Below are 15,640 nucleotides of genomic sequence, written 5' to 3'. Positions count from 1 at the left end.
GGTAAAGGTAACCCAGAGGATTGCTGCAATACTGAGAAGGCCGCTGACCTGCAGAGATAGAAGAGTTATCATTCCATTGTATAAGACCCTGATCAGACCACACTTTGACTATTGTTCTCAAATTTGGTACCCAGGATTTGAAGGGAATAAATTAACTGTGGAAAGGGTGCAGAGGTGGATAACAAAGATGGTTTCGGACTGTACAATGTTAATTATGAGGACCGGCTGAGGAAATGTGGATTGCAGAGTTTGGTGGAAGAAGAGGAGAGGTGAGACAATCAAGACTTTTAAACTACTGAGAGGCAGTTACAGGGTGGACACTGAGGAGTTTTCACTTGGCGGAGCAGCAGGAAGGAGCTATGACAAGGGGCCATCCCTGAAAAGTACGAAAGGGAGCTGTGGGCAAGAGGGTGAGGAATGGTTTCTTTGCGTGGAGGATGGTGGAACTGTGGAATGCATTGCCTGATAGAGTGGTGAGAGCAAGAATGGTCAATGAGTGGTATGATAGACTGTGTTTCCTAGGAAGGACCTCCTGCAATGAGTCTCTCGACTCCATGGCGGTCTGAATAATAATAATAATAAATACAGGTTAACTTAGACACATTCATAGAAACGGACACCGTGGGGAATTGCTTACTGGTGCGTGGCAACTACTTGGAAAAATAACACTCCAAAACTTTTTGATTTCTTGAATTAGCAGACTTTTTTTTTTTAACCCTGAGTAAACATAGCATGTTACTGTAATTTTTTTATATATATAATAAAGAGTATTTATATTATTACTTATAAGGGCACATTATTGCAAAATCACAATATACTTTTTTCTAAAATTTTTAGACCAAAAATTGGGGGTCGTCTTATAAATAGGGGGTAACCTCTTGAGAGACCCGTGGTTGCTGTGGCAAAACTGCTGGTACCTTGTCTCCGTGAGCAGGCTTCTGCCAATTACTAGCCTTTGTTAACTCTGTCGATTGACATCATTAATGGCTGATTCTGAATAAACCAATCAGAACTCTGAAAGTATTCAAATGTCTGCAACTCATTGGCAGGGTAAGTTAATGCATTACCAATATTTTGAGCACTAGTCCAAAAAAAAAATGTCCGAAAATAAAAAACGATGAAGAAAATGATATGCCCGGAACTTAGAGTGATGCATATTTTCTTAGTATATATCTTAAAAATATTACCTAATTACTAAATATACTTTGAATATTTAAAAAAAAATCAAATGTGCTCTGTTTTATGTTTATAATATTTATTTCTTAATTTTGGTTTCAAAAAAGTAGGGTTTGTCTTATACATGGAAAAATATGGTAATTCCTTGGCAAGGTATTTATGGTTGATTATGATAGAAACTTGCTGATATAAAATTATGATATATGCTGAATTTTTTTTTTTTTTTTTTTTTTTTTTTTTTTAACAATTCTTACAAGAATGAAGGCCTTCACTATCCATTCCATCCAAACATTCCTGATCAATACCAACTGAAGTGTCTCCAATAAGTGTGGTAAAAAAAAAAAAAGATTCAGCATATATCATAAGTGGTTTAAGAACAAAACTCCAACATCATACACACAACCTACAACTGCAAAAACCATTAAAAACTTCAAATCTGATTCTAAAAGGGCCAAATGCAAGAAACTTGTTTTCTGTTTATGTTGGAGGTTTAATGGAATATTATCAGCACTGAGAAAGGATTAAAACTAATTTTAATGCTTCCAATATTTCGTCTCAGTCACAGAGACATCTTCAGGGATTACAAAAAACTTTTTGTAACAACACATACAAATACAATAGTGAGTGAAACTAATGACCTATCTAGGTGGTGAGCCCTCCTGTATGGGCATTTGTAGGTGGCCTAATAAGATGTAAAGAGGGATCTCTGATAATTAATGTTTCCCAAATTTTGGGAAGTTTTATGCAACCATATTTGTTTAAATTATGGTTGATTCCTGGGTGCAGATGCAGATTCAAAAAACAATCTTTCTTTTTTGAATTTACTATGGTGGAGCATGGTGTTTTTTTCCCAGGAGATCCTGTAGGTTGTATCCAAAATATGGTCTGCAAGGTGAGATTGACTATAAGCATGATTACAGATGTATGACTTGTGTTCTTCTAACCAGATGGTTGCTGATATGCCTGTCTGTCCGAAATAAGCCAGTTTACAGGAACAAGGTGCTCTATATACTCAGGCACTGAGAGAGGAGAGAGAAATATTAGAAGCATTAAAATTAGTTTTAATCCTTTCTCAACTGTAAAAGTTTAATGTTGGAGGTTTAATATTCCATTCAACCTCCAACATGAATTCTTCATAGCACTTAAGCCTCAACACACAGATTGTTTTCTGTTCAAATGACAGTCAAGCCAATTTACCAACAACTGCTCAACAAAAACTTGGATACCAAGTCAAATGGTCCTGGTGATATCCTTTCAATTGTACAAAAAAAAGTTCCAGAACTTATCCTATCCTGCATTTTCAATCATTCTTTTTTTTTTTAATTTACTATGGTGGAGCATGGTGTTTTTTTGTGGTAGATTCAACTGGAATCTACCCTCTTCAGCAGCAAATAAGCCTGTATTCAGTCATTCAAAAAAGCATAAAAGCAAGCAACAAACTATCAAATTATGATTACTTCAGTTATCTAAAAAATCATGAAAAATATTATAATTAACTGTTATAATTAAATAATAATTAAATATTATTAACAGATATCTCCACAGAGCCCAAAGACTCATTCTGAGAACGATGTTACTGGGAGGACTAGAAACATTATTCACAATATACCTATCATGCCTCCCACTATGCAACCAAAATTTCACCGTTGAAGTAAGAAACCAACCTGCTAAATAATGCACACATAATTCCTCACTCACAGATCTACTCTAATTATCTTCATAGACAATTTGTGTCCTATGTCTCTTCTAAGGTACTTGCATGAAAATGTTCTGAACTGGCTGCAATTATTCCTCCACTTTCTTCAAAAGTTGTATGAATACATGCAAATGCTGGTCAAAACTCATCTAATGTCCAGTTTCACACTTACTGAACTAGCTTCCCTTCCTTATTCCATCTATCCCTGTTTTGTTGGAACAGCCTCCTTCACTGTTTATCCCAAAGACTGAACACAGCTATTCCATCAGATTCCTTTCCTCTTACTCTCTTGTCTGCATGGTAGTGATGCTATACAAGAGCATCTTGTATAGCCTGTAGGGATACTAATAAGTGTTTTTGAAAAATTTCAGTAGTGTATGAATTTTTAGTTCTAACTTAGCAGCACAGTTTTTTTCTTCTCTGTTCTACTACTTCAATTATCTAAATATTCCTACTAACAGATCATACCACAAAAAAGCATGTGTGTGTATATACAGGGTGTTTCAAAAATAATGTACATTTGTAATTGTGGTGAGTGAAACTTCAGGCCTTACTTCATACTTGGTAATTTATTTTGTAACTGTACCACATTTGCATTATTAAATATAATTATTTGAAATCGGGTCATTCTTTTTGAAACACCCTGTATGTGTATATATATATATATATATATATATATTTTCAAGATTTGGTTGAGTTAGATTTATGGCCAAAGCCCCCTACGGTTACAAGACCAGTGTATTATTAGTGAGCATGCTATTCAACTGATCCAATTCTTCTGCAAGAATGAAAAGTTGAGTGTGAGAGGGGGGGGGGAATGGCATATCAAAAAGGAAGCAGTAAGTCAGGTCTTAAAGTCTGGGGTTTAGTTGGTATGCTTATTCATAAATAAGCAAAGTGTTTTAAAAAAAAATCAATCATTAATCAGAAATATTTCTCTAAGTGACACCCCCATTATAAATTAAAAAAAAAAAAAAATACAACATATACATATATGTGTGTGTGTGTGTGTGTGTCATAGAATAGGACATGAAACATATAGCATTTTTGCTATTATTATTACATTGTTCTTTCAGATGGAGTCCTAGGACTTGTTGCAGGAGGTCACTTATACAGAATCTACTGAGTACACCATACATGTATTTTTGTCTATTAATCATGTGTTCTTTGGATGGTTTGCCTGTGTTGCAGGAGGAAAAACCTGGATTTCCAGAAAAAAAAAAAAAAAAAAAAAAATAAATAAATATATATATATATATATATATATATATATATATATATATATATATATATATATATAAGCATTCCTTGAACAAGAACTGAACTCAAATCCAGGTACTGTTCTTATACTGTTATATATATAAAATAAATCTATTAATGCCTTTATTTTCACAGGGAGTAGACTTCTGGAGACTGATGGGGAAGGGGGGGGGAGGGCAGTTCAATCTCTGCCAGTAGCCAATCTGAGATAGCTGGTCCAAGACTATCTAATTATAAACAGCATCCTGTGAAGAGACAGCTGACGTGCCACCACCACCTCATGGTCCATAATCCTAACACTATTTATTGGCTGCAATAGTGGGGATTCTATGGGACGAAAACTCCAAGTTTCTGGGAGAAAAAACTTCCTGTCCATGCCAGAGGCTGACTAATTAATCTAAGACTCTCTTTGACCAGTTAAGCTTAGTTCTGCTCTTATACTGTTCCTATATATTAGGGGAAAATGGAAAGACGGATGATAGGAGAGAGAAAGAGGGAGGGAGGAATTTTAATCAGTAATAACATAATTCTTCAGAATCCCAAAAGCAGGTAAGCTAGTCTGAAAGCATACATAATTAAGAGTGGTGGGAGGAAGTGTATATATATGAAGGGTACAGGGGAAAAACAACTTCAATTCAATTTGGCCTTCAGGCCATTATTTGCCATTTGTTTTTTTAATTTTTAAGTACTATTTAAATTAATAATGCTTAATATACATGAATGTACCATATCTATTATTTGTTTATTTTGTTATGCTATGTTTACTTGCATTTTGACAACAAGGAAAATTTAATTACATTTTTTTCGGAAGTCAATATATGAACTGAAGTTGTTTTTCCCCTGCACCCTTCATATATTTTTTAAAATAGTGGCAGATAGTGGGTATAATAGAGATATAATAGAGCAAACAGATAAAGAAGCTTCCTACAATGAATCGCAAGACTATGGGGAGAGCAGTTTGTTAATAATAATCAAATCAAAAGAAATTTGTTTATATGTATGTATTACTTTGTATTCAGTTTCTCATACTGAAAGTTTATTTAAATTCAAATATTTTACTAATCAAATGCAACCATTTCAATTTTATTCATTTATGTCAGTTTGTATTTCAAGCCTAAGCATTAAATGGCTTCAAAACAAAAAGATGTTTGGTAAGTACATTTAGCAAATATAATTATCCATTCTGAACAATGCAATATTTCTGCACAATGAACTCTAAAACATAATACATTAATTCAAATTCAGTAAGCAGCTTTCTATAAAATTATTCAATAGCATAACATACAATTAACATAATTTAAGAATAACGATTCAGAATGCAATTTATAAAATGGCTCAAATATATGAGAGGAGAGAAACACATATATTAACTTATAAGGGATGGGTTAAAATTCATCCACCATGTCGACAAAATTGTTTTCTCCAACCCACCCCTTTCTTGGTGGCTATATCATTCATAAAGATAAACAAATGAAGTTTGTGTATTATTCACGGTTTTTCATTCCGGTAACCGCTTTCCTATAATAAAGCCTTTGCACTGGATGGGTGTGGATCTTATGGTGTTCTTGTTAAATGAAATGTACAATCATTCACTGCAGCATTTAATTATTATCACAGAATTTGTTTACCTAGAGGTAAACAAATTCTGTGGTAATAATTATCATCATCATTTTCTTGTATTTTGGCACTCTGTATACCAGGGTTTACACACTACTATTTCAATACCTGGCAATAAAAAAGAAGCGAATGTTTAGCGGAAACAAACTTCAGCATCTTAATATACTTCTGTGAGAATTGTCTGAAAGAAGTGTATTAGAATCGAGCGGCGCCAAATAATGTAAATTCATCTAAAAAAAAAAATGAAAGTGAGTTGGTAAGGCCTCCTCAAAATGACCAACGTAGTCTAACCGAACTTCGTATACGCCTACGATGGAATAAAACCCAAATCCATATTTGGTCCACTCAGTGAGCTAAATACATAAAATAAAAATGAGGTGTGTTAAAAAAATTTTTTTTAAAAAAGTATTCACACAACTTGCTAGCTTGCAGTGCAAGAAATTTAACTTTAATTCATTACTATTACATTTGAGCACTCAATTAGCAATTAAACTACTGATTATTAAGAGCCTACTTCGTAATCAGAGTTTACCTCCAGGTTTCAGCAGCTGTCCAAAATAATCTCCTACGTAACCACTTTGATCTAAGCCTATTCCTAATATCAGACAGACAGCCCGGCAAGTTGGAATTAAAGAGGCGCAATCTGTCAAGGCGATAGGAAATAAATAGTAGACCTTGTCAGCTTCTCTAATTAGAAATTTAAGAACTTAAAGAATATAAAGTCGAAGTCGTTATTAATCAGTATCACAATAATTAACAATCAACTGTTTATTTCAGTGTGAAGCTTGCAGACAGAACATACAAAAGAATATAACTACGTTACTTCATGTTCTGCACTTCTGATTTCAAAACGCATTTCAGAATATTATAGATCCATCGGATTTACTAACTTTACCGTTCAACACAACGACAATTTCGACTGCAACGATATAATGTTGAATACGAAGAAATAACATATTTCAGTATCACACAAATTCTGCAAATCAGAGGATTTAATATTTTAAAGGAAATAAACCTGTAATATCCAATATCATTTTTTAGTTCTAAATTCATAAACAGCTTAACGTATAACAACTAAGAAGAAGAAATACATATTTATAAATAAAATATACATATATTACCTAAACAAACATGTAACCCCTGAAGGCTACTATAGCGCGATAGCACTCAATGACGACAAACGTTGTGTTCTGCATGCTAGTCGCAACTTGAATTTGTTCGTTCAAAAAAAAAAAAAAAAAAAAAAAAAAAAGCATAATCATAAAAATTATATAAAATATATCTAGTTTAATACATATGGATGCAAAAGTATTCATTGAGCTCGAAGGAATTAAAATAATTTAAGTACTTTCGAAAATATAACAAATAATTGGAAGTCATGTGCGAGTAAAACTGCAACACTTGAAATAAAAATCCACTGTACCACAGACTTTCACCAAATACAGATTAAGTTATTTCCATATTTTTCTGGTTATTAACTCAAAAAAAAAAAAAAACGTGGTTCCTAAATCAGGCAGAGTGATTCAGATTAGAGAGCGATAACAACTTAGAAGTGTGATTGCTATCATCTCGGAATAAGATGATAGTAGCCTCACAGAAAGAAATGGCTAGACCCTCAACCAAAGCTCAAAACGTATACATAAATTCTGTTGTAGTCGAAAAGTAACTATCACACCAAAACCTGCCACTGTGGGGAAGGATATCAGGTGAATCATAAGTATTATCATCATCAGTAGCGCACTGAGGGTTTAATCTTGCGGGTGGGGGACGACTTAAGTAGACGATTTGAGAATACACACTACACATCGCATCTGATCTATAACTGAGCATCTACAATGATTGCTAATTCATAAGTAGTACAAAATAGAAGACACGACACAACATAAATTTAAAAAATGAATTTTAATTAGGAAAAGATTTTTTGAAATTTTTCTAGTGTTTTTTTTTCTTTTTCTTTGGGGGCGCAGGCCCCTTGCCCCCCCTTCTGAGTGCTCCACTTATTATCATTGTTATTAAGAGATACCTTCAGAGAGTCAGGGACTCATCGAGGGAGACCACACACTACAGGAACCAGCTATCATACTTGTTCTTGAATTCATTCACAATGTTTGCATCCATGGCAATCCATTCCAATCGTGCACAATCCTATGGAAAAATAAATCTAGAGCTCACCCCTTCTCTTAGTGGCATTCATTCTCAGCTTCCAAGGATGCCCTTTTTCTTTTCCTCATCCTTCATAAAATGAAGAACACCATCAATTGAAATCCTAATCTGATCACCCCCCCCCTCTTTCTCTTGTTTGCTAGTGTCTGCACTCTACAAATTCTCAATCTGTCTTTATATTTAGTATCTCACAATGCTGACTTCATTTTAACACTCTCGTTACTGCGCACAATAGTCCAAGTGAGGTCTTATTAAGGCCTTGTAAAGAGGCAAAATGACATCCTTATCTTTACATGTCAAAGATCGTTTCAGCATTGCAATTATCGTTTGAGTTGTTTTTGCAATCTTTGCTATGTGTCCCTGAACTTCAAATTCCAATAGACTAACACTCAAAGATCCCTAGCCTGATCAGTTTCTTCAATCATAATCCCACCAATATAATACGCCACTGGATATCTAATCACGCCATAGTGCATGAGCTTACATTTACTCACATTGAACTGAAATCCATTTTCCCATGCCCACAATTCTAGCCTATTCAATCATTCTGCAACACTACTGCACATAATCTACATTCCTGATTACCCTATCTATCTTTAATCATCAGGTAATAACTGTATGTTACCCGTCAAATCCTTCCAATGTCATTAATGTACATACTGAATAACAGCGGACTTGGGACTGATCCTTGTAATACACCACTGGTTATTTATTATTATTATTTTTATTAATCTTTGTAACGTTTATGGGCAGTACTACCAGGTGCGCACTCAGGATTTAATCTTGGAGGGGGCCGAGTACTCATAACTTAATCTTGGGGAGGGAGGAGCCGAGATGAGCAAAAGTTTTGAGAATACACACTACACATTGCATACGACCTATGACTGAGCATCTGCAGTGATCGCCAATACATGATACCCGTGATCTCTGGCCTGGCTCGGGCAAACAAAGTATCGCCTGAGCACTACTTTGTTTGCTTTGCGTTCACAACGGCCGTGATTCCAAAGAGCCAGAGGGTATTCCCACCTTATGCGACCGCTAATTCATAAGTACAGTAGTACAGAAACAGAAGACACAACACAACAGAAATACAAAAAAAAAATTTTTTTAAATAAATAAAAAAATCAGCTAATGCCTTTTTATTCCCGTATACGGGAGTAGGCGAGGCCATTTAGCCCTATCTAACAAAAAAAAAAATAATAATAATAATAAATTTCATTAGGAAAAGATTTTTGGAAAATTTTCTAGTCTTTTTTTTTTCTTTTTCTTTTGGGGGGAGCCAGGGCCCCTTGGCCTCCTCCCTGGGTGCGTTAATGAGTACTACCCTTACATTACGTCCAGACATTTCGTCCAGACTTGATATAGGCCTAAGCCTTTACAAGTGGTTTACCCTATGCCTGTTCGAGTTATCATTGTAGTCATTCTCTGGTGGCAACGCCATGCCACCAGTGTGCCCTGTAGGGCCCTCAAGGAAAGAACTTTTATATCCTTTTGCGTGAGCCCAAGCTGTTTTAAGTCCTTATAACTATCTGCACTCCATACGCCATGTAAGGAGATGGTGGCGCTGGTAAACCTCGGAGTTGCCCCAAGCTCCTCCCGTAGCTTACTAACTAGATCTGGGTTATTTTTATAATAGTTTACTTTATTATTATGGCTATAGGCTAGTGGGCGCCCTGTTCCCACCATCTGGGCATCAACTACCCAAACGTCACCATCTCTTTTAATTCTAAGTCTGACTTACGCAAACCCGCGGAGGACTATAATGTGGTTCCACCGCAGTCTCCCAACCTTTGTTCTTAAAGCAGTTGTTCAGAATGGAGACCACGGCATCATACCTCCTCACGCGGACCCCATGGTTTCGGAAGCAACACTGGGCTATATGAGACAATGTCTCACTGTAGTGGCAGCCAGCCCTACAGTTGGAGTCATCACTACCCCAAAGAGCTGTATAGGCTCGAGTAGGCAGGGCATTGATCATCGTCCTAATAAGGTCAATATACTCGAACCCAGGGAGGAGTCTGGTGCCATTTCTTACCCAATCATGCTGGGAGGCACCAGATATGACTCTTTTAAAGGAGCACCATCTACAGAACAGCAACAGAGATGTCCATCTCTTGTGTTCTGCGGGTGCTGACTCGATTAAAGTACCTTGATAATGGGACCAGCCTTTAGCCCGCCTAAAGTCTTCTTGTTAAATTTCGCAGACTCACTTCCCTTGTATACCACCTTTTGATATCTGTAAGTGAGCCACCCTCTTATGCACGCTAATATTTTATAATCTACACCAATATTCTTCAATTTCTGCAACATTCTTCCATAGTATATTCTGTTAACAGCCTTAGCAAAATCCAAAAGTATCATGGTGTATCCATTCCCCTTGTCTAGCCCATTGGTACCATTTTTAATAGGATGTGAGAAAGTCGCTAAAACATGACCTTCCCTTAGTAAACCCATGCTGTTCATTGCAAATCAGAGATTCTCTGTCAATCCACTTCTGAATGTGAGCCCTAACGAATTTTTCCAAAACCGTCAAAACTACTCTGAGATACTGATTGGTCGATAGTTGGATATATCGCTTATTTTAGCATCTTGTAATATGGGATCACGATACATTCTTTCCACTCCTGCAGATTCCTTCCTGTTCTGAGACTCAAATTATACAGACTGGTTAAAGGAATAGCTATCTCAATGAACACTCTTTTAGCATCAGTGATTTTATCCCATCATTCCCTATTACTGAATTCTTATTCAGTTTGTGCACCTGAGTTTCTTTATCAAGTGAAGCGGTAGCAGTGAGCTCAATGTTTCTTATACCAGGTTGTTAGCTTTTAGCAAAATGGGCACGCATTGTTTGAACTTCTTCTTCATCTGTAACGTCATGCTGTCTGCATTCAGTAGAGTTGCTCTTTCATATTCATTCTTTCTTTTACTACTGTAGCATAATGATAGAATTCTTTGTGGTTTTTTCTTATTTTTCCTTAGCTTGCAGGGTCAGATTCTTTTCATATTTAGACAGCTTTCTGTTCAACTGTTGTGACTCTTCTCTCCTGCTGCTTACAATTTTCATAAATGACCTGACATCGTCTGTAGGCATACGGTGTTTCTTTGACATTATCCTTTCTTACGAATCTATTGCTTGATAAGATTTGACTCCTACCCCATTAATTCTTTTAACTCTCTGGACAAATTCTGATATTTCACCATTTAAGTAATTTTTTAAATGATTCGCAGGCACTGTCGATATATTTTCCATCCAGCAATCGATACCATTGCGCAGGAGATTATAATCAGCTGATTATAATCTCCTGCTCTGTAGTTCAGCATGTAACTTTTCCTGAATGTAAATTCATAAATTTAGCGACCTTCCCAGGTGAATACTGCATTATAACTGTCACCAACCGAAGGAAGAATAGTTAGGACGTTAAATGAAACGCCCTCTGACACTTTAATCTAATCTAACAATCTTTGACCTCAAGTCCCTTCTGTCATATGCTGCTTGAGAAAGTTGTCTTGCAACAGCTCAAAAACTTCGGTTTCATTCTTTCATGAGCTTTTACTGCTACCCAGTCAATGTTTGGATAATTAAATCCCCCATTATGAACTCTTTTCGCGCTTGTTTTTATTTGGTGATGAATTTCTTCATCACTAGCAATAGATCCACCAGGTCTGTAACAAGACCACATAATCTATTTTATCTTGTTAGTTTCCACCTCACCACACCCGATAGCCTCATACTCACTACCACATAAAAAACTGTTACTAGTAGATATTACAATCATAAGTCTCATCTGTAACTAGATTCAAGTTATCCGATATCATCAGTAACACGTCCCGCTCCTCTCCTATCCTGTCTCTATCCACACTTGATGCCAGTTAGTATGTCTCTTTCTGATAGCCTTATCTCACTAATGCCTACAATCTGAGATTCTAACATATTGACCAAAGCAATAAACTCTACCCCTTACCTACCGAACGCTTCAAGAAGTCCCAACAAGAACTTTCAATGTCGCAAAGAACTCATACGAGATCACGTAGTTGATTGATCTAGTTTTGGAATACATCATACTAAACGAATACAGATAGAAAAAATTTTCATTTAACTAGATTAATTAGTAAGAAAAATCATCCGGTTTTTTTGATTGTTTCACAAAGGAAGCAGATCTTATTATAATTTTGGAATTCAGACGATATCTAGTCGTAGCGAAAAGATTATTGCGATCACCGATCGGTGGGGAAAGATGAAAGCAACATCAGAATACTGCACACAGTTGCCTCCTTTTCAGACAATGCTAATTTGTGTGTGCATTTTTGGAAATTATGGAGACAACTACCGTGTTTGAATAAAAACTTTAGTTTACTATTACTAAAATTTTACAATTCGACGTTTCGACCTTTATGTCAAGGTCATCTTCTGGAGCGTACAAATATACACAGGAAACAAGCTATACTACAATCATACTGGTTCGTTAAAGACACTGACTAACCACTACCACAATTGTTGGCCTGACCTCTGGTGGGAAAAAAAATATATACATACATCGCTAAAGTCCTATTATTTGTGTTGTCTACTATAAACATATGTTAACATCATTCCAGCCAGTTGGAGTGGGATGGTTTCTAATAATAGCAGATTGGCTAGAGTCCTGACTTGTGTTGATTCATTCAAATTAGGTTCGCTGAATGTGTGCCATCCAGATCCTTGGAATTTTCATACCTTCTTTATTGTTGATATTTGGGTGGTTTATCAGGATTTCGCAGGATTCTTTAAATTTTCTTTCGTGCCATGTTTTTGTGCGGTGTAAGGAGCAGGTGCTTTTCCAGTTGATTTGGTGTAAGGTGTTGAGTGCGTGGTCTGAGAGGCCTGCTTCACCATAATGGTTATATTTAATGTGTCTAATGTGTTCTTTTTTGCGTATAGGGATTGTCCGTCCTGTTTCACCAATGTACGGTAAGTTACAGGTGCAGCGGATGCAATAGACTCCAGGATGTGCTAATGGGAGGAGAGGGTCCTTAGAGGAGCTGAATATGGTTTTAAGTTTAGTGGGTGGTTTAAAGGTGGCATTAAGGTTATAATGTTGTAGGATTCTGTTGATTTTTTCTGATAACCCTTTAATGTATGGGATGGCTATGGTTTTACTGTAGTCTAGATTCGTTTTTGTTGTGGTTTTATTGACAGTATTTTTGTTATAGCCATTGTTTATGAATGTGTCACTAATGATTTTTAGTTCTTGTTTCAGGGCCTGCTGGTTAGAGCAAATAGTTGTGGCTCTGTTTTTAAGGGTGTTTATGACTCCATATTTTTGTGCTGGGTGGTGATATGAATTCGCATGTATGTATTGGCCCGTGTGTGTCGGTTTTCGGTAGACCGTGAAGGATAGATTGCCTGAAGGAAGACGTGTAACTAGTGTGTCTAGAAACGGGAGCGAATTTTGGTTTTCGATTTCGATGGTAAATTGTATGCGTTCGTGTTGTTTGTTTAGGTGGCTGAGGAATGTGTTTAGCGTTTGTCGACCGTGCGGCCAGATCGCGAACACGTCGTCAACGTATCTGAGCCAGATTGTCGGTCGAAGCGTGGCGGAATCAAGAGCCCTTTGCTCAAAGGTTTCCATGTAGAAGTTCGCGATTGGGGGGATAATGGTGAGCCCATGGCCGTACCTTCCTTTTGTAGGTAGAATTTGTTTTGCCACACGAAGTAACCGGACTTTAGTACGTGGGCAAAGAGGGCCGTAATGTCGGGCGGAAATTTGTTCTGTAGTAGGAGAATTGTGTCATTGATTCACTAATGTCCCCATCAATGACACAATTCTCCTACTACAGAACAAATTTCCCCCCGACATTACGGCCCTCTTTGCCCACGTACTAAAGTCCGGTTACTTCGTGTGGCAAAACAAATTCTACCTACAAAAGGAAGGTACGGCCATGGGCTCACCATTATCCCCCCCAATCGCGAACTTCTACATGGAAACCTTTGAGCAAAGGGCTCTTGATTCCGCCACGCTTCGACCGACAATCTGGCTCAGATACGTTGACGACGTGTTCGCGATCTGGCCGCACGGTCGACAAACGCTAAACACATTCCTCAGCCACCTAAACAAACAACACGAACGCATACAATTTACCATCGAAATCGAAAACCAAAATTCGCTCCCGTTTCTAGACACACTAGTTACACGTCTTCCTTCAGGCAATCTATCCTTCACGGTCTACCGAAAACCGACACACACGGGCCAATACATACATGCGAATTCATATCACCACCCAGCACAAAAATATGGAGTCATAAACACCCTTAAAAACAGAGCCACAACTATTTGCTCTAACCAGCAGGCCCTGAAACAAGAACTAAAAATCATTAGTGACACATTCATAAACAATGGCTATAACAAAAATACTGTCAATAAAACCACAACAAAAACGAATCTAGACTACAGTAAAACCATAGCCATCCCATACATTAAAGGGTTATCAGAAAAAATCAACAGAATCCTACAACATTATAACCTTAATGCCACCTTTAAACCACCCACTAAACTTAAAACCATATTCAGCTCCTCTAAGGACCCTCTCCTCCCATTAGCACATCCTGGAGTCTATTGCATCCGCTGCACCTGTAACTTACCGTACATTGGTGAAACAGGACGGACAATCCCTATACGCAAAAAAGAACACATTAGACACATTAAATATAACCATTATGGTGAAGCAGGCCTCTCAGACCACGCACTCAACACCTTACACCAAATCAACTGGAAAAGCACCTGCTCCTTACACCGCACAAAAACATGGTACGAAAGAAAATTTAAAGAATCCTGCGAAATCCTGATAAACCACCCAAATATCAACAATAAAGAAGGTATGAAAATTCCAAGGATCTGGATGGCACACATTCAGCCAACCTAATTTGAAAGAATCAACACAAGTCAGGACTCTAGCCAATCTGCTATTATTAGAAACCATCCCACTCCAACTGGCTGGAATGATGTTAACATATGTTTATAGTAGACAACACAAATAATAGGACTTTAGCGATGTATATATATATATTTTTTTCCCACCAGAGGTCAGGCCAACAATTGTGGTAGTGGTTAGTCAGTGTCTTTAACCAACCAGTATGATTGTAGTATAGCTTGTTTCCTGTGTATATTTGTACGCTCCAGAAGATGACCTTGACATAAAGGTCGAAACGTTGAATTGTAAAATTTTAGTAATAGTAAACTAAAGTTTTTATTCAAACACGGTAGTTGTCTCCGTAATTTCCAAAAATGCATTCGGATCACCGTGCAAGCCTAATTTGTGTGTGTTCTCCCAGTCGACTTTTCGCCTGATTGAAATTAGAGCTCTTTCCTAGTCGATTAAGCATCAATACACGATTTCACAAAACGACGCAAGTGATGACGCTACTTAAGAATTTTAGGGAAAGTAAAGATATTTCTCAAGGAGTATCTCATCATATCATTAGGGCATAGAGAAAAAGATTTAAAATGCAACATAATGAGAAACTGGTAACAATCGTGAACGCAAAAGTCTGTAACTATTAACACTCTATAAAGAGATGGCTGCAACTGGAGATGATACATTAAATTAAAAACAACAAGACTGGTTTCGACCTTTATTGATCAGTGAGTAGGTAGACCCTTGAATATCAAGGTTTAAGTGAACCGAACTTTGATAGTAAACCTTGATATTCAAGGGTCTACCTACTCACTGATGAGACCTCAATAAAGGTCG

General features: G+C 36.8%; 1 protein-coding gene across 3 annotated transcripts in view; it reads right to left on the bottom strand.

Moving 5' to 3' along the window:
* The window catches only part of LOC150101057 (microtubule-associated protein RP/EB family member 1-like), a 151,478-nt gene extending 144,528 nt beyond the window's left edge, over positions 1–6,950 (bottom strand). Inside the window, exon 1 of one of the 3 annotated variants that reach the window (XM_090402270.1) lies at positions 6,871–6,950. The gene's annotated coding sequence lies outside the window, so the exon portion shown is untranslated. Of the gene's footprint in view, positions 1–6,263; positions 6,687–6,870 lie in introns of those variants that run through there. The other 2 variants (XM_090402271.1, XM_090402272.1) reach the window with 2 other exon arrangements.
* Positions 6,951–15,640: the final 8,690 nt, after the last annotated feature.

This window comes from Typopeltis vanoorti, chromosome 12 (genome assembly GCF_054136105.1).
Source record: "Typopeltis vanoorti isolate ZY-2024b chromosome 12, IOZ_Tvanoo_1.0, whole genome shotgun sequence".
Lineage (NCBI taxonomy): Eukaryota > Metazoa > Arthropoda > Arachnida > Uropygi > Thelyphonidae > Typopeltis > Typopeltis vanoorti.
This window is presented reverse-complemented; position numbering and strand designations above follow the sequence as displayed.